The following is a 20,394-nucleotide window of genomic DNA, read 5'->3' on the forward strand; positions in this document are numbered from 1 at the left end:
CTAGATAGAATCTGGAAGAAACTACTTGCAATTAGCACAACCATAAAATAACTAATATGTACAGCATAAACATTTCCTCAAATTAAATCAATAAATGCACACCCTATTTAAAATGGTAACAAACATTTGGACAAATTGGCAGTGAGTATTTCATGGAAGTGGAAACAAGAGTAGCCAGTCATCAAGTGAAAACCACATCAGGATTAGAGAATTGTTCATTAAGACCTTAGTAATATTTCTGCAAGACTGACAAAGATTTAGTAGTCTGTTGATGTTATTGTTGGTAAGCATATGAAGCAATAGTAACTTTTACATGCTGCTGGTAGAAATGACAGATAGTATTTTTTTTTTAATTTTTATTGTTATTCAGAAATGACAGATAGTATTAACAAAACCAATTATAGAACTCTTTCTGTAACCCAGGTCAGACATGTTGAACTAGACAAATAAGAGGTACAGAATCAAGAAATATTTGAGTCAAAATTGTGTATTTAAGTATATCTAGGTATGAAATTCTATTATATTTTCAGCCCATCAATAATCAATCTTACTTTTCTGTTTCTGTTATTTAAAATGTATGATCTTTCATTGTTTAATTCCTTAACTAGTTGAGTCGTCTATAAGAAGAATATTTATTTCTTAAATGTAAAATGTGTGGGCCTTGAAAACAAGGCTCAAAACTTGGAATTAGGTTCTGCTCCAGTTCTTTAGACTACATATGGAATAGAGACTTTGGGTGGTCTCGCTGCATACCTTGTAATTAAAATACAAGTCTATGTGGTATTTAAAGCAGGTGTGAGCTCAAACTGTTAATTGCACTATAAATTCATGCTCTTGCACCTGAAGAGGATTCATTTGTATACACATTTTCAAACATATTACAAAAGAATTACCAACATATGGTGTATATTCTGTGCCATTAAGTCACAGAAGAGACAGCAGCAATTCACCAGTATAAGTGTGGTGCAGGTGTTAAGTGGCATCACAGATGTGATATGACTGAGGAAATACTGTAATTCAGTGCAGTGGGTAGAATTATTTCCTAGACGGTTTCTTCCAAACTGTTCCAAAGCATAAGATCATGCAATTGGAGATGTAATAAAGATTGCATTAAAGGGAGACAAATTAAAAGATAGTTATGGAACAGGAAATCTACCTCCATAAAGTTGGAAGTTACAATTTTCTTTTCAGGTCTTGAACTGTACCTTGAACTTTGATAAAAGTTTGATAAACCTGTTTATCACCAGGAAAGCAATCATTTCTCTAGAGGGTCTTGATACTAGATGTTTAGATGCTTATACTTATCTGTCATATCAAAGCTCTCCTGTAGTAAAGAGTAACAAACAGGAAATTATTACATGAAAAATGTTAAACTCCCTCTTGTTATTTTTAATACAGTATTTATAGTAGGTTAAAATGTAGTGAAACTAGACAGATAACAATGTTAAAAATTAAAATGATTGTGAATCCTTGAAGATGTGTAGACTATAAAAACTAAGATTTTTTTTTCACGTAAGATTTGCTCTTTTAAAATTTCATCAGGTCTTAGTCAATGACCCCAGACATTTTGTTTGGATATCTTAGGGCAGACTCCTAGGAACTGGTATTAATCTTTGTGATGTTACTTCAGGAATTGCTTTGGGCAAGAGAAACAAATGTTGACTACTAAACCCAGAGCTGATTCAATAGAAGTGCTAACGTAATACGACATTTGCAATTTAGTAAAGGAAGATGTTTGTTGGCCAGAATCAACAGCAAAGTTATCTAATATCAAATATTTAAGTAAGTGTAAGTAGATAATAAGAATATAGAAGAGGAAGTCAAAGCTAAGATGAAATAAGCTACATTATGAATTTTAGGCTACAATTTTTATGGTCTTACTATCAAGCTTGTGATGGTTAATTTTATGTGTCATTTTGGTTGAGTCATAGTGCCAGATATTTGGTCCAATATTATCCTGAGTGAGGATTTTTTTTTGGATGAGATTAGCATTTAAATCAGTGAGCTTTGTGTGCAGCAGATTACTTTCCATAATATGGGTGGGCCTTATCCAATCAATTGGTTTAAGTAGAGCAAAGACTAACCTCCCCTCAGCAAGAGAGAAGTCTGCCAACAGACGGCCTATGTATTTGAAACGCAACTTTGGCTCTACTTTGGGTCTCTAGCTTGTTGGCTCCCACTATGACTTTTGACTTGCCAGCCTCTATAACTGTATAAGCCAATTCATTACAATCAATGTCTTTATATATATTCAGGTGGGGAAAAAGTAGGTTTATAGTTGTTAGTATGCAAAAGAGTGTTTGTTCTTTATTGTATTATTTTCCATATGAATTGACCTGAACTGGTACTGAGTGAACTATGGATTTGAATACAGTGTAATGATTCAGGTTCATAGATCTCTTCTCCACTAAAAAACCAAGTTACATTTTCCAATTGTAAAGTGATCCTAGGCATTCCTATTTTCCATTAAAGTCGCATCTTTATTTCTAGAGTTAAGATAAATTAATGAGATAGTTACATAAAATGGAAATGTCTTTATATGCTTACTAAGCATTTGAAGCTGTCAATAGTTTTTTTAAAAAGTGACCAGTGCCAGAGCCTATCAGCAATAAATAATTATCTGATAGATTACAACAGATAGAAAAAAATTTAACAAGTACAGAGCTTGATCTATTTAGCTAACAGGTTTTTTAAAAGAAAAGCAAAGCCACTGAAACACTGAGGAAAAAATAAAAAGGCATGAAAGCAAAAATAAATAAATAAATAAAATTCCGTGACCATTTGTATCTAGTAAACATGCTACCCCATTAAGCAGCAGGAGAAACTGGTGTTTGAATTCTGTGTCAGGCGTAGATCACAGGTTCAAATGATGAGAGAACCTAGTTTCTTTCTATCTTTTGACTCAGTTCCCCGTTTCTAAAACAGACATTTTCTTATTGTTGTAAACATATTGGAATCAATTCACCTTGTGTTCTCTGTACTTTAAATTTCATAAAAGAAAAGTAGGCATAATTTTCTGAGACACATTTTCTTTCCTACTGGTTTTGAAAGTATGCTTGTGTGATGGCAGTCACTTAGCTGGTTACTATATAACAGCCTTGCTGGTTTGAGCCTGGGAACTGTCCTCTATCAGCCGGGAGGGGAGTCCTTTCTAACGCACAGAGACTGAGAGGGGAAGAAGATTGCTTCCTCTCTGGGCCAAGGTAGGTAGGGTTATCTGAAGAAGGATAAAGGGATACTGAATTATCATACATAGATTTTCCATTTGCAAGTTAATAACATACAAGTACATAATACTATAGCCAAGTTTAATATAATTTAATATATTCTTGATGATTCTTATTTTCAGCTGGAATAATTAATATCATTTCACACCACACACAAAAACTGCATAGTAAAGTATGGCTGATGTTTGTAGAAATATCCTATTACAAAAAAAAGGTTAATAAGAGATTAATTGCCGTTAATTGTAGAACAGTAGCAGCAATTTAAATAAACTCATTCAAATGTAAAAATGAAAGGCCACATGCAGGCTTAGAAAGGATCTAAGCACAGCACTGAATTTAGGATAAAATCTGGAGTCAGGCAAGGATATTTCATTTAAATAAACATTTATAAAAACATGACATATTTTAAGCACAGTGTTTGGTGTGAGTAGTACAACTTCTATCTCTAGGGGATGATATTCTAGTTGGTAAGATGAAATGTTACACAAAAATATAAAAGGGGGAATAATGAAGAGAAGATGCTATCTCTATAGGTGCTACAAACACAAGTAAAGTAGGATTTGATGAAATTATCATCTTTACTTGAGGTGGTTAACTTACACGAACAAGAAGAGATTTGGACATTCACAGGTGAAGATTTACAACAAAAGAAAATTCATTTTCAAGGAGATCTTAGACAAAGTTTGTCAATAATGCCGAAACTATCAATTTATTTTTAATTTTATGTAAAAAAATGTGTTCAGTTCAGGAAATATCTATAGTTTCCATCATTTATTTTTTCTCATTCAAAATTATTTTTAATGTATTTTTCCTTGATAAATAGGAAAATGTAAGAAGATTTTGGAAAAAAATTTAACTTCTGAATCTATGATGTGGAAAGTATATTGAGTTCTCTAACACTTTATAAGACCCTCTCTTTTGTCTTAGTTAAATTTAAGGTCTTCAATTTTCACTTTAGTAAGAGCATAATTCACATTGAAAATTCAGAAAAAAATGTGAAGGAATCCAATTGATCTCTTTATTCTTTCCCTTTTTCAACTTCTTTTGTTTTTCTAATATATTGCCAATAAACATTACAAGTGCTCAATGTTGCTAATCATCAGAGAAGTTCAAATTAAAACCACAGTGAGATATCACCTCACACCTGCTAGAACAGCTCCCTTCAGTAGATCAACAAAAAACAAGTGCTGGCGAGCATGTGGAGAAACCCTTGAACACTGCTGATGGGAATACAGCCTGTGCAGCCGTTGTGGAAAACAGTATGGAGTTTCCTCAAAAAATTAAATATGGAACTTCCTTTAGACCCAGTATTTCTATTTCTGCGACTGTATCCTAAGAATCCCAAAACACCAATTCGAAAGAATATATGCACCCCTATGTTCATAGCAGTATTATTTGCAATAGCCAAGATCTGGAAACAGCTGAAGGGCTCATCAGTAGTGAGTGGATAATAAAAGCTGTGGTAGATTTACACAATGGAATACTAGGTGACTGCAAAAATGAAGGAAATCTTACCTATTGTGACAGCATGGATGAACCTGGAAATTATTATGCAAAGAGAAATAAGCAGCCAGAGAAAGACAAATACCATATGGTCTCACTTATATGGGGAATCTAATGAACAAAATAGAAACAGAGACATGAATTCATGGAACATACTGACAGCTGTTGGGGGGGCGGAGGGGGGGCTGGATGAAAGAAGGTGAAGGGATTAGCCAAAGAACATACACACAAAATTCATAGGTAGGACAGCAGTGTGGTGACAGACATAGATGGAAGGGACTATGGGGATGGGTGGAGGCATGCGAAGGGCAGGCAGGAAGGAATGGGACATCTGTATTAGTGTCAACACTAAAAATAAAGGGGAAAATCAAATTATAAGGAAAGTAATTCAACAAGGAAAATTAAAAATATATAAAATTGAAAGGAAAATAGCTAAAATCATTTGATCTGTTGTTCTTATTCTTGTTACCACTTTATAATTATATGAAACACAAATGATGAAAATCTCTTCAGGAGCTTGATTGTATCAGTTAATAGGAGACATGTGATAGCAGACTCTTAATGATCCTCCTCTGTCAATATTTGCACATTGTATAATTCTCTCTCACATTAAATTAGGGCTGCCATATAATGGACCAATGGAATACAGCAGACATAATGCTATACACACTTTTAAACTAGGTTATAAAAGACAAGGCGACGTCTGCCTGGCTCTCTCTTACTCTGGGTTAAGTTAACTGCCACGAAATGAGCATACTTAAGCAGCCCTGTGGAGAGATCCACATGGAGAGGCACTGGGACCTCCTGCCTACAGCCAGCAGGAAACTCAGGCCTCAGACAACACCATTGCAGTGAGCCATTCAGGAAGCAGGTCCTTCAGCCCCAGTCAGCCGTGAAGCGACTGAAGCCCCAGCCAATATATCCACTGGAATTGTACATGAGACCCTCAGACAGAACCACCCAGCTGAGTCCTGCCCAGAGTCTGACTTTTGGAAATTATGTGAAATAATAAATATTTTTAGGTTTAGTTGCTAAGTTTTCTCACCCAGCAGTAGACAACTAATACAAGATAACTGTGAAATAATTAAATGACAATGACATTCATAATATTTAGAGTGAGAGAATGGATATGATTAGACTCCTAGAATCCTGAGAGCAACAGGAAGCATTTATCAAATATCAATTCTGTGTCAAATTATACTTTAGATGCTTTGGTGGATACGAGAGCAATATATGATTTGGTTCTGAATTCAAATTGAGACTGGAGGATAGTCACGTAGGGAAGTGTTAGAAACAATTGATTTTGTTTCGGAGACACGGATTTATGAAGCAGGTAGAAGTATGCAGAGGGAAACGCAGCTTGATGCAATGCGTAAGGGAAGACGTCAAAGACATAGATTGAAGTTGAACTGATTTTTGACAAATAGGTAAGATTTGCATAGAATGAAGGAAAGAGAGAAGGTATTCTTCTATAGTAGAATATTATACTCAGTTGTAATGGTGGAAACCATATGTAAACAAACATAAATATTAATTTTTCAGCAGTAGACTCTGACTTGGAGAATAGCCATAAATACAAATTGATAGAGCAGGGCCTGGCAGCAAGGGTCTGAATGCCAGGCAGGGTATTCTAAATTTAATAGCATTCAGGGGAACTACAAATGATTTTAAACTGTGAATATACCTTGACATTTCCTCTGGGAGGGAGTGAGGCTCACTATGGAGAGAACATATCAGATCATTGTACAGCCATAATTCTTAGCAACTGGTTAGGTCTCTTGAGCTGAAATTTGTCTCCCCTTCATTTCCATGCTTGCTCTCACTTACGAAGCAAATGAGAGGTATCAGGGGATCGCAGAACCTTTGCACTGAAAAGAATCTTGAATCTGACCTACTCCAACCACCCCGCTGATTGTCACAAATGTACATAACGCAGGGCCATACAGTCCCCATTTGAATAGATCCCGTGAAATGGTTTTCAACCAGTTCTTCGAGCATCTCTATATATCATTAGACAGTTGTGACCGTGAAAAAGCTTGCTTAAATCTATGTTTATCTACAAACAAATACCCCACTTTTAATCCTCTGATTCACACAATCAATAGAAATAAGCCTAATTCCTCTGCCATAAGGACACCCATTAAGTACTTGAAGATGGCACGCTCCCCTTGGAAAAACGAGAATACAAAGGTTCAGGTCTTCCGGTGTCCCTGTGTATTATGGTGCAGAGTGCCGTGCATCCTGTGCCCACTCCCCCCTGCCTGTGTCACAGCGTGTCTACAGCATTCTAAAAATGTGACCCTCGGAGTGCGGCTAACACTCCACATGGTCCTTAATACAGAGCAAGGCACTATTGTGTTGTGTGTGCATGTGTTTGGACTTTATTTTATTTCTCCTTACAATTCTTTCAGCTTTTTGGGTAACATTATGATAGCCGAGTTTACCCTTTGTGAAATTCTCCACATCTTTTTGTGAGTGTGCCACATCCACACCTCAGCGCACCATCTCTCTGTGTGTGCCCTAAAACCTGACACGCCACTGATGTCCCCCTAGAGCATTTCAGGCTGCAATGACACATCCCGGCAACTTACATTTTAGGGTCTGAGTTTATCTTCCCATGTTGAGCTGGTAGAAAATTGAGATATTATTACTCCATCTTCATTCATTATTCCAATGAAAAAAGTGAAGCTTCCGAAAAAATGTACTTGACTCAGCTAATATAGTCAAAGTTAACTTTCGCAGAGGCGGAAGAGTAACTCCAACCTCACAACATTTTTTTAGAATTATTTGCACTTTTTCTACCTAATGTGCTTTACCTATGTAATAAATACGTGGTTATTCCCTTGCCAAAACTGGGATCTTGTTGTTTAGATTTTCTCACCCCTTCCTCTGTATTCTATCACTGTTTTGATTTCAGTTGTGAATTTATCAGTTAAATCTCTTCTATTTACAAGTCGTCACTACATTTTATGGTGGGGAAGATCCCATAAGACTGCATACACTCAACTTTCACAAAAGACAAAAGCATTTTCTTTTACATGTGAAGCAAAACAAAGATTCAAAAGGAGAATAAGATTCCAAAATGCAACGTAGGTGTCACTTTTCTATGTGTTAGAAAAGTTTCCCATGTCTGATTGTAGTAATCCCCTTTTCATTCAGAACTTGCCAATCCTTGGGTTTTTCCTTGTCCCTATATTTGCGCCTTTCCCTGACAGTTAAATAAATGCAATTATGCAGTATATGGCCTTTTGTGTCTTATTTTTTTACTTAATGTAATTCAAATTTATCTGGTTTTTTGCATGTATCAGTACTTTATTTTATTGCTGAGTAATGTTCCATTTTATAAAGGTATGATGGTAATTTTATATATTTATCAGATGATGCCCTGTTTCCAGTTGAGGGTTAAGCTGTGATGAAGTTTCCTATATAAGCCATTGCATGGATATATCCTTTCGGTTGTCCTGGGTGAACACCTTGAGCAAGATTTTTAGTTTGGGTGGTAAGTATGTATTTTTATAAGGAAGTACCACACTATGTTCTAAAGTGGCTATGTTAGCTTGCTAGTGTTACTGTAACAAAGCATCACAAACTCGATGCCTTAAAAATCAGGTCACTTATTGTTTCACCAAATGGACCCTGGAAGTTTGAGATCAAGGTGTTGGCAGGGTTGGTTCCCTCTGAGAGCTGGGAGGGAAAGACCTGTCCCAAGCTTTTCTCCTTGACTTGTCCATTGTCATTTTCTTCCCATGTCTGCTCACATAGTTTTCCCTCTATGCTTGTCTTTTGTACTAATTTTCACTTTATATGGGGACAGCAGTCTTATTGGATTAGGTGTCACCCTAGTGACATCATCTTAACTTAAGTAACATCTGCAATGGTCTTATTTACAATTAAAATCACACAGTTCAACCAGTAAAGCTGGTTGTACTGTTTAGCATTCTCTCCGCAATATCCAACCACACTTGATACTGTCAGAATTTTAAATTACGTCTTTTCTGGTAGGTGTGTAACAGTATCTCATTATAGTTTTAAATTTAATACTAATAATTTTGAGCACATTTTTATGCATTTGTGCCATCCATATGACTTTTAAATGGCTACTCACATAATTTGCTAACTTTTCATTGTGTGACTTTTCTCTAAATTTGAATTGTTAAGATTCCTTTATATATTCTGTATATAATTTTTAATCAGATGTGTATTTTTGAAAAATATTGTGACATTTGCTTCTTCATTTTCTTCAGGAAAGCTTTTGAATAGTAATAGTTTTTAATTTTGATAAACTGCAATTAATTATCTTTTATTTTTTGACCTGTGATTGTTTTTGTCCTTTCTAAGAACACTGTTAAACCCATCTCACAAGATTTTCTCTTAGAAGTTTCATAATTTTGAATATTCTAATTCTATAATTATTTTTAAAGTGAATTTTCATACTTACGCAATAAAGTAACATTTTTAGTTATTTCTCTAACATCTGGATGCCCAATTCCTCCAGCATTATTTACTAAAAGGACTTTCTATATTTAGTCCTAATTGCATTTCCTTGGCATCTATATTGAAAATAAAATGTCCATTATTGTGTGGGTCTGTTTTTGGAAAATCTAGTATGTTTCATTGTTCTAAATGTGTATCTTTACACTAATACCTCACTATCTTTTGGTGCAGATTTAGAGTAAGTCTTGAAATATTACATAAATTCTGCAACCAAGTTCTTTTTGAAAATTAGTTTGGCTATTCATAAGTTTTTGTAATGTCAAATATATTTCATGATGAGCTTATCAAGTTTTCAAAAATGTTGCTGGGGTTTTAATTTGGTTTATTTGGAATCTATTTGTAAAATTGGAATTTGCCTGTTATAACTTTTTAGTCTTATGATCTATAAGCATGCAATATTTCTCCATAGATTTAATTAATGCTTAGATATATCACTTACTTAATGCTTAGGCTTATTAATGTATTGGTCGATTGATATAATAAGCTTAATTAATGTATCTCTATCATATTTTATAGTTTTTAGATTAAAAATCTGGCAAATGTTTTGTTAAGTTTATTTCAAAGTGCTTTATGGTTTGGATGTTATTTTAAATGATACATTTTGAAATATCAAAGTCCAATTGTTGCTTTATTTTAGATGTATTTGAATTTTGTATATGGACCTTGAATTTTGCAGGAGTGCTAAAATCATCAAAAAACAGTGAGGCTAGGATGGAGGAGGATGGGACAGAAGAGGGGTGTGAAAATTGAGGATGACACTAGAAAACTAGCCATGGGTAGACTTGTGTAGGCTCCATAGGCCATAGGTAGAACTTTGGATTTTATTCTAAGTAAAGTGAAACCCACTGGTTGCTTTGAACAGAAAAGAACATGATCTGAATTGTATTTTTAAACAATTCCTATGACAACTGCGTCAGGTCAAAGGAACAAAGATGAGAACCAGGGAGGCAGGCTGGTGTATGGGTAACAAAAAACAGCTAAATTCTGGGTGTATTATGAAAATAGAGCACGTAGGACTTGAGTAATTCAGTGTGGAAACTAAATAAAACAAAGGAGTCAAGAATGATTTCAAGTATTTTGGCCTCAGTGGCTGGTAAAAAGGAATTGCTAATACCTTTTTACCAGTAAAACAGGAAAAGAAGAAGGTTGGTATAAGGAATCAAGAATTTGGTTTTAGACCTGTGATGTTTCAGATGCTAACTAATTGTCCAAAGGTAAGAGTAAATAAGAAGGGACAAGGAAATGGTGGGTTTTGATGTGGATACTCTTAAGGAGTTCAAGCGTGCTTATATTTTCCAAGACAACTCCATGTCCTTATTCTGTCTACTATGGCTGTCCCTTTTGAGTTCACTTAGTGTTAGATTGTTTCCCCCCTTTTCCTTCTGTCCACTCATGTGCCCACTTTCTCCTGACTCATACACTTTCATCTTTTCTTGTTACTTTGTTCTTCAATGGCAGACTTAGAGAGGGCTCCAACCACATACTAATTTAAACCAATAGAAAACTTTTATTCTCATGTCTCAAAAGCATTCAAAAGATCCATTCATATCTTATAGGAATGTCACTCAGAACTTCACTGGCCAATTCTCTGACAACACCAACCTACTCAGAACTATTACAAGCCATCACAGGTAGTTATTATTCCCTCTCCTCCCCATTTGTCAGGAATCTTTGTAATTTTTTAAGTATAGCCTTTTTAGTTAAATCATCTTACAAATTGTGTAATACTAAAGTAGTAGCTTTGTAAATTCTCTCCCTCATTGTGTAGTGAGAGAAGAGAAGGGTGGGGTGATGTGTTGATGGAAAGGCTTTGGGGTAGGAGAAAGAGAGTAAAAAAGTCAAGTCTTGCTACAAATACGATAGTGAAAACAAACAGTTGTTTTAATGAAACATAGTGGGCTAGTAGTACATGTGATCAGCCAGTTGGTCCCTGTCCCACATTTTATGTCACAGGGTCAAGAGGCACTGTGTTAGTTTATTTATACTCAGACTTTAACAATAATGATCTGAAGGTAGTATTTGTACATCATACAAAGATTATATATAACTTTTACAACATTAAAAAAATGAAAAGTAGTTGTACAACATCTTTATTTTATGTTTGTCTTGCAAACAAGTTTGGTTTAAAGATTTTATTTATTTTTAGAGAGAGGAGAAGGGAGGGAAAAAGGGAGAGAGACATCAATGTGTGGTTACCTCCTGTGTGCCCCCTACTGGTGACCTGGCCCACAACCCAGGCGTGTGCCCAAACTGGAAATCGAACCAGCAACCCATTGGTTCACAGACCAGCATTCAATCCACTGAGCTACACCAGCCAGGACTCAAAAGAGTTTTCTTAAACTTATTTTTTATTTAATGTTTATTGCATTTTTTTCCAATTACCATTAATCTCTTTCTACCCTCCTTTCCCACTCAATCACCATACCGTTGTCCATGTCCATGAGTCCTTTTCCTTTTGGCTCAGTCCCTCAACCCCCAATTATTTTCAAGATGTTTGTGACATCAGAATACTTAAAATGTCTCCTTCACTGCTGCACACCTGGAGTTTCTGCAGTCTGCGGTCTGAACAGACTTGCTGGCGCTCCTCGCATTGCCTGTACTGGGCCTCAACGTCAGGACGGGCAGTTGTCCTTGTGACTGGCCTCTTGGAACTGCAGCTGGTCAGCCTCACGGAAAGTTCAGACCTTTCCCGACGTCTCCACTTGGACTTGGATAACAGGAGTTGTCTCTTCTTTCCTGAAGTTGGGGCATCATATTTCTTTCGAGGTTTCCCAGAAAAGGCTGGCTTCGGATCTTTATTTTCACTTACTTTTCTATCTCAGTTCTTCATTTGAATAGACTTCGGTTCTACTGAAGTGTTGAAAATTAGCCAGATCAAACTTACTCTATTCCTTTTCTGATAGTGTGTTGTATTAAAATAGAGGATAGATTGCTCCATGATGCAGTCCATAGAAAATCAATGAGTTACATCTGTAGTAATTATTACCCACCTCAAAATATGAGCCTTTTATGTCAAAAATTTATTTTGTAAGCTTTCATGCATTATCATTGAGTTAGATTAGGATTTAATGCCGTGTGATATCATTGCACATAATCTTTTGTTCTTATTTAAATTTAGGTTTGTTTCACAATCAGAAAACACCACTCTTCTGGTCTGTCAGATGTGTGCTATTATTTTAAGGTAATATGTGAATTTTTATTCACATATTAAAGCATAAAGAGTTTTTAGTGAATTTTTACTCACTAAAGCATAAAGAGTTTTATCTCATCCTCTTTAATAAACAGGATTTCTTGTCACTTGTCTTCATTTTTACTCTGAGATTGATAAGGGCATTTCTAATTCATTGGGCACAGCATTTTACCACATAAAATCTGCAGTTTAAAGTAAGTATTAGGTATAGGTTTTGTTACATTTGTGCAGAGTTGTAAATGTCTGCAGCATCTGTCATATTTTATAGCTGATCTTGTTCACAGTAGTCCCTTTGGCTGGGGGTTTGGGTCTAGATATTAGCAGCCTTCATATCTAATTTCATACTCACATGCGCATTAGTTTCTAGGCAAAGACAGAACAGACCCGTTTCTCCATCCCTTTTTAAAATGAGATAACTAATTTTGCCACTATTTTAACTACTTTTTTGTAGATGGAGGTGTTTATATAAATATGAACTATAAATCTGATAAAAGCTTAGATAATTCAAAAATTATCACCAATAAAATGGAGACCCACAGGTTATAACCACCTATAACTGTTCATGTATATTTCAGTTTAGTAAAATTATATACTCAACTAATATCATGTCCTCTTATAAAATTAAGTATACTGTTCTCCACAAAGTTGGGGATCAAAGGAATTGGTTCATTTTCTTACCTCCTACTACAGAAGGACTCCATAATAATCAGATGACCACATTCATTCTCTAATTTTCCCCCAATGAAGTTGACTGCCTTTTTTGTGATAAAAACTTTTAAAGTCTATTCTCTTAGCAAGTTTCAAACATTCAATACAGTATTATTAACTATAATCACCATGCTGTACATTATATACCTGTGACTTATTTATTTTATAACTAAAAGTTTGCACCTTTTGACCCCTTCACCCATTGAGTGACTTTTTATATTGCTCATCCCACATTACCACATAGAAAAAGAGGTCCAAACTAATCCCAATATTAATCTGTTTATTTTTATGTTCTTTAATAATCAACAATTACTATTTGTTAACATACCTTGAAGAATAATACATTAGATGCTAAGAAATTAGAAAATTAAACTTTGTTTCCCAGTAATGATCAAAGCAATAAATATGCTTATAATATCATATCATTTCTAAAGTTTTATTTCATTAAAATAAAACAAACTTGTGAACTAGAGGACTACAAAATTTAATATTCATATTAGTTATATATTTAATTTCTTTCACATTTTAAAATTGCCTTTTTATAAGCTTTGGTAAGACTTCTCTTGGTACATAATATGGAGTAGCTTATGCGAGAAGACCGAATAAAAGACATTTGGACAACAGCTGAAGCAGGTAGGACTTTAGGGGTTAGTGTTGTAGAATGGGGTAGAGGGGAAGCCATAGTTTAGGTCAGTTAACTGTTCTGGCCACTGTACCCTGAAAGTATGTGGCATTACTGGTTTTAGGGCATGGACCTAATAAGCAAGATGTTTCCTTGGCAGAAAGCCACCACTAGTAGATTAAACAAAAAAAAAATCCATGATCATATGGCTGGAAAATGAGGCCTGAAATCTTAAGATGAAAATATTCTGGTTACATGGGGAGACTGGAGAACTGAACCTCATAAATGTTGGCTTAATATACTTAAGACATTTACCAAATTTAGGAGATATTTGAGTTGAATCCTAAAATGCTTATCACAAAACACAGTTTATGGCAGTCTGTCTTTGTTAAGGTGTTAAGAGTTAGAGATTGGAGAAGATGCCACAGTGAACACAGCAGGCTACGGTGCTCTTCAAGCAAAGGCAAACCTAGCTGCCTCTCAAATTTGCCCCTTACTCAAGTGAAGTGATAAATCCAACTTAATCTGTCCAGTAAAAGAAAGGGTAAACCTTCACTGGAGGAAGGTTGCTTCATCTTTTTTTATACAAAATGATGTTCTGCATTAAGTAAAAAGTATATAATCAATACATGAGATTGGGCTATAAGACCAAAAACTAAGAGAAAAAAAAAAGAACATAGCCAAAGCAGATATTATAGTTACCAAACAAGAGTTCTCAGGTGGCTATAAATAATATGTTAAAAGTAAGGATTAAGAACATAGATAAAAATTCATTAGAGATTTAGCATATAATATGAAAAATGAAATGAAGTTTAAGAAATGAAAATAATAGTTGACAATAAATGGGATAAAACAAAGATTAGATAGAAAAACAGCATTAATGAACTGAAAATAGGGCAAGAGAAAACATAAACAAATGCAAAGCAAAAATGGAAAATATACAAAACAGTATAAAAAACATGTAAGGCAAATGAAAGTATCTAACATAATAATGATCGGAGTCAGCAGAAAGGAGAGAAGAAAAAAAAGCAATATTTGACAGGGTAATGCCTGAAATTTCACAATTTGGGGAAAGATTAGGGCTCTGAGAACCTTAATAATTGTTAAAAAAAAACAATAGCTCAGCATATCTTAGTTAAACTTTTGAAAATGAAAGACAGAAAGAAAATCTTAAAAGGAGCTAAAGGAATATTATACATAATATGTCCAAATGAGCTGCAAGAAGATTGACAGCTGACATACAAGCCAACATGATGAGAGCCAGGAGACGGCAGAATGACGTATTGAAAAAGCTAAACAAAAACAACAGCCAAAGTAGAATTCTATACCCAATGTGGGAAAAATCCTTCAATGCTGAAGGCAAAAATAAAGCAGTTTATATATCACAAAAATCGATAGTTCACTACTAGGGAACATAATAAAATACCATGTTCATTTTAAAGTCTTGCAAAATAGGGTCTAAAAAGGGAAGGAAAATACCATCAGTAGGTTACAGTTGAATCGCTATAACCTATCAGTATTCTCCCTTAAAAAGAAAATCAGTTTTTAGCCATTCAGTAAGAATTAAGAATAATATTTACATATGTGTGTGTGCTTATGTGTGTAAAGTTTTTGTATCTATTCCTGTTTATGATTTTTAGCATATTTGAAAAACTGTATCATCTATTCATTGCAAAAATTCTATGCTCATTCTCTTACCTTTGGTATTTCCAAAGTTTGCCTTCCTTGTCTACTTACAGAATTTATATTCAGTTTTCAATGGCAAGCTCCAAGATTATGTTTTCTACTAAATTTTATTCAATAAAATATTTCAACCATGATTTTAATTATCACCTCTTTTCTAATTACTACCAAATCATTTTTGAACTACAGACTCATTACCAGTTGCCTTTTGAAGATTTCTACTGAATGTCTGGAACATTAGAAATTTTGATGAATGAACAACAGTACTTTAATCTCCATATAATTCAAACTAAATACTATTCTCAACCAAACACTCTAACCATCTTGGGTCATGCCTGTCAGTCCACCCAATTAATACAACAAGAAACTTCAGTAATAATGGATTCTTCCTTTACTCACTTTTATTGAGGCATAAGATATTGTCAATCTTACTATTAAAAAAATCTCCTAAACTACTTTGCTTTTTCTATTGCTACCGCCTAGTATGGCTGCCACATTTACCGAATTAATTTATAGTATTTGTAAGTTACTTACAGTATTTTCCCTTCACCATAACTAATTTGAGTTCAAGTTCTGCAAGGATAATGACTGTGCATTGTCTTCTTATCTGTTCCTTGCTCATAATAAATATTGTATTGACGTTATTAGTATGATTATTGAGTGAATGATTCAATCCTAGTGCTCAAATATACAGTATTATCTATATTATGTATAACATCTAAGTCATAAATATCATATTTTGAGTTGGAGAGATTCAAGTACTCATGTATAGTGTCTATAGATGTTACTGTTCTGTATTCAGCTGTAGCTATATCTTAAAACATCTTCCATATCTGGAACATAAAATTTGTAAATATTCTATACAAATTTTTGACAGAAAATTGACTTAGTTTTGCAAATACTATTTTTTCAAAAATGGCTCAGATAATATATCTTTAAATCTATTTTACACACATAAATTCTTAGACTGCTTTGTATGACTTGAGCCATTTTTTTTAACAAAGTTTAATTAAAGAATAGCCCATCCAAGACATAAGGCCACATTAAGTGGCTAAGTTAGTTTTAAGAAGAAGTAATTCTTGCTATTACTTAGCTTAAATAAATTATATTAGCACATTAGCCACAGCATGATTAAATATACATGATAAGTGAGATCAACTTAATGCATATCTCCACCCATTTTCTATTTTATAAGTAAACATGAATTCCCAAAAGAATAATGAATACTGTAACTACTTGTTCCCTTTCAAATCAGGTTCTTCAAAGAATATGGTGAGTTTAAGAGGGAACTCAACCTTAACAGAAGAAAACAACTGCTCAGAGTCGACTCTACTGATGAGTATATTCTATAGGAAACCACAGAGTGGATTTAATCTTTGAAGTTTGTTTTAAAAACCTACTGTGGTTACAACTTGGATAAGAGACTTGTCATTTTATTAATAATGAGTGACCAGTTGTCACCACAAATGGAAAAATTTGAAATATTAGTGGTAAACAATCATGAAACAAAGCTAATGTCAATACTTAAAATTTAAGCACCCCAACCCAACTAAATGGGTTGCCCCACCCTGGTGAATACCTAAGGCTCTGCCCTTACAGCATAACAGGTGCTCTAAGACAAAGAAATATGGCCCAAATGAAAGAACAGATCAAAACTCCAGAAAAAAAACTAAGTGATGAGGAAATAACCAACCTATCAGAAGCAGAGTTCAAAACACTGGTAGTCAGGATGCTCACAGAAATGATTCAGTATGGTCACAAATAATGGAAGAAGTGAAGATTATACAAAGTGAAATAAAGAAAAATATATAGGAAACCAACAGTGAAGGGAAGAAAACCAGCATGCATTCAAATCAACAATTTGGAAAAAAAAGGAAGAAATAAATATTCAACTGGAACAAAATGAAGAAATAAGAATTCAAAAAAATGAGAGACTTGGGAACCTCTGGGACAACTTTAAACATTCAAAATCTGCATCACAGGGGTTCCAGAAGAAGAAAAAGAGCAAGAAATTGAAAACTTATTTGAAAAAATAATGAAGGAAAACTTCCCTGGTCTGGTGAAGGAAATACACATGCAAGTCCAGGAAGTTCAGAGAATCCCTAAGAAGTTGGCTCCAAGGAGGAACACACCAAGAAACATCATAATTAAATTATTGAAGACTAAATATAAGAAGAGAATCTTAAAAGCAGAAAGAGAAAAGGAGAGAGTTACCTACAAAGAGTTCTCATAGGTTATCAGTTGATTTTTCAAAAGAAACCTTACAGGCAAGAAGGGGCTAGAAAGAACTATTTAAAGTCATGAAAGGCAAGGAACTACATCTAAGATTATTCTATCCAACAAAGCTATCGTTTAGAATGGAAGGGAAGCTTATCTGCTTCCCAGATAAGGTCCAGTTAAAGGAGTTCATCATTACCAAGCCCTTATATGAAAGGTGAAAAGGACTTATCTCAGAAAAAATCAAAACTATGAACATTAATATAACAACAAACTCACACCTATCAACAACTGAACTTAAAATAAAACAAAAACAAACTAAGCAAACAACAAGAACAGGAACAGAATCACAGAAATGGAAATTACAAGGAGGGTTATCAGCAGGGAGGAGGCAGGGGGAGAATAGGAGGAAAGGTACAGGGATTGAGAAGCATAATTCGTAGGTACAAAACAGACAGGGAGAGGTTAAGAATGGTATAGGAAATGGAGAAGCCAAAGAACTTACACTTACGACCCATGGACATGAACTGAGGGGGGCAATGCTGGAGGGAGGGGGATGCAGGGCAGAGGGAAATGTAGGGGAAAAAAATGAGACAACTCTAATACCATAATCAATAAAATATACTTAAAAGTTTAAGAGGTCATTAAAGCTCTCCAGATAGCAATTATGAAAAGTGAGCATGGCAAAGTGAATATATGTTAACAGCAAATATTCATATTGATAAAGCTATGTATAAAATCTTCATCGTATATTGTATGTGCCTGTCACTTTTTGGAGGTCACATGTATTTATGAACTGTGTATAACTGTTAGGCTTATCTCCTCATCTTGTTACAAGCAATGTATGGTTAATACTTTTAACATAATATAAATTATTTTCAATTTGAGTGCATTCTATGTAGATTTTTTTTTAGATTAAAATAAAAACCTTATGGGATATTTTTTATCTTTGGCTTCAACAAGACATCAGAAAGGTGTTAATACCTGGAGTACACAAGGGAGGGAAAGTTAGCTAAAATAACTTAAAAACTTTCTTAATTTTGCTTCTGATATTTCCTATTGACAAATAATGATTCAAACTTTAATGTTAGAAAATCAAAGATGGAAACTGTCAGAAATATCTAAGTAACGGAGTCACTTAGCAGCCTGGGTTATCAAAGTGTCATTTAAGATGAATTTCTGAGGCATGACCTCAGCTAGCTATAGAGAAAAATAAAAACATTAGTTTGGTATCTACTTACATTCTGGCATTTCTAAGAGTTTTTATCTGTAGCTATTTTCTCTGTATCCTGTTCTGACATACATATGATTTCCTGTCGATTGCTGCTCAGATTTTAATTCAAATACAAGGTAAAAGCTTATAAACAGATGATAGAATAAATATAAAATAGTGAAATGACAAGAATTGAGGTTAACAATTAAAGAAAAAGACATTGACCACTTAAGCAATTTGCACAGTCGCTGTTGTCCTCAGGAATTGTGCAACAGATACAGTTTTAAAAAGTCCCATATTGGTATGTTTGGAGAAAATCAACTGTTTTACTTGTTTTTCCTTATTGATCTATCCTTTCTGTTGCTTGGAGTAAAAGAATATATTCCATGGTGTTATCCAGGTGTCCTGAGTTTATTCTTACTGACAAGTGATGCCAGATAACTTTTATCTCATTGATTTTCCAGGGTGAAATCAGGAGTTATTACATAAAAATCATAATCACATATAGATGGGTGGATAGATAGACAGACAATAGAGAAGTCGCTCATTTTTATATTTATTTATTCATGTGACTATTCCACTCTTTAGCTCTGTCTGTCTCTGAGATACACAGACACACAGACACAGAGACACACACACACACCCCTTTCACATGGTCATGGAAAGAATAAATATCGAAGACCAGAAATTCATTGCAATTGCAAAACAACTGGGCAACAGCTTAAGCATATATATCCCCATTCAGGTATCATCCCATAAAAAATTAATATAGCTAGGATGGGCCCTGGTTACCTTTGATTCTGTAGGATTGCTTTTTTCTAACTTTAACTTTTTTAGTGTTGGCACTGTGTACACTTTGAGGATACACTACAATAAGATTGCAGGAAGTAAAGAAGGCTGTGCTTAACGAACGGTTGACTGTAAGAATCCTTTATAGGTCATATCCTCAGGTGAATTCTAATTGATTGCACTGGGTAAAAAACTTGATTTGCAGAGAATAGTTTCAAAAATCTGGGAAAGATATAATGATACCATTTTTGTATGATATGGTTTTCCATTTTGAATTTGTTCTAAAGAAATACAAATTTTAATTTTTTAGATCATGTTACTTCTCTGCTCAAAACTGCAACAGCTGCTTATTCTCTAAGTAAAAGCCTAAGTTCATCCATTGGTGAATAATATCTGACTTCTTTTTCTGTAAGCCCCATGTCCTATGCATATTACCCCCACCTGCTCCTGTTCATAGAACTTGCCAAACATGTTTCTACCGTAGGGTCCTCATTCTAGTTTTTGTCTCTAAGTTTTGCCGTAGACCAGAGGTGGCAAACACAAGGCCCACAGGCCAAATCCAGCCCTCCACCTTGTTGTATCCCAGCCGGCACCTTATTTCTACCCAGCAGCAGCACTGAGCTCCTTGCCCCTAGTTAAGGAGTGGTTACATTTATACAGTCCTAAAATTACATTCAGCCTTTTGAAGGCAACAGCAAGGCTGATGTGGCCCTCAGTGAAAATGAGTTTGACACCCCTGCCCTAGACA

The sequence above is a fragment of the Desmodus rotundus genome, chromosome 3, assembly GCF_022682495.2.
Source record: "Desmodus rotundus isolate HL8 chromosome 3, HLdesRot8A.1, whole genome shotgun sequence".
NCBI classification, from domain to species: Eukaryota; Metazoa; Chordata; class Mammalia; order Chiroptera; family Phyllostomidae; genus Desmodus; species Desmodus rotundus.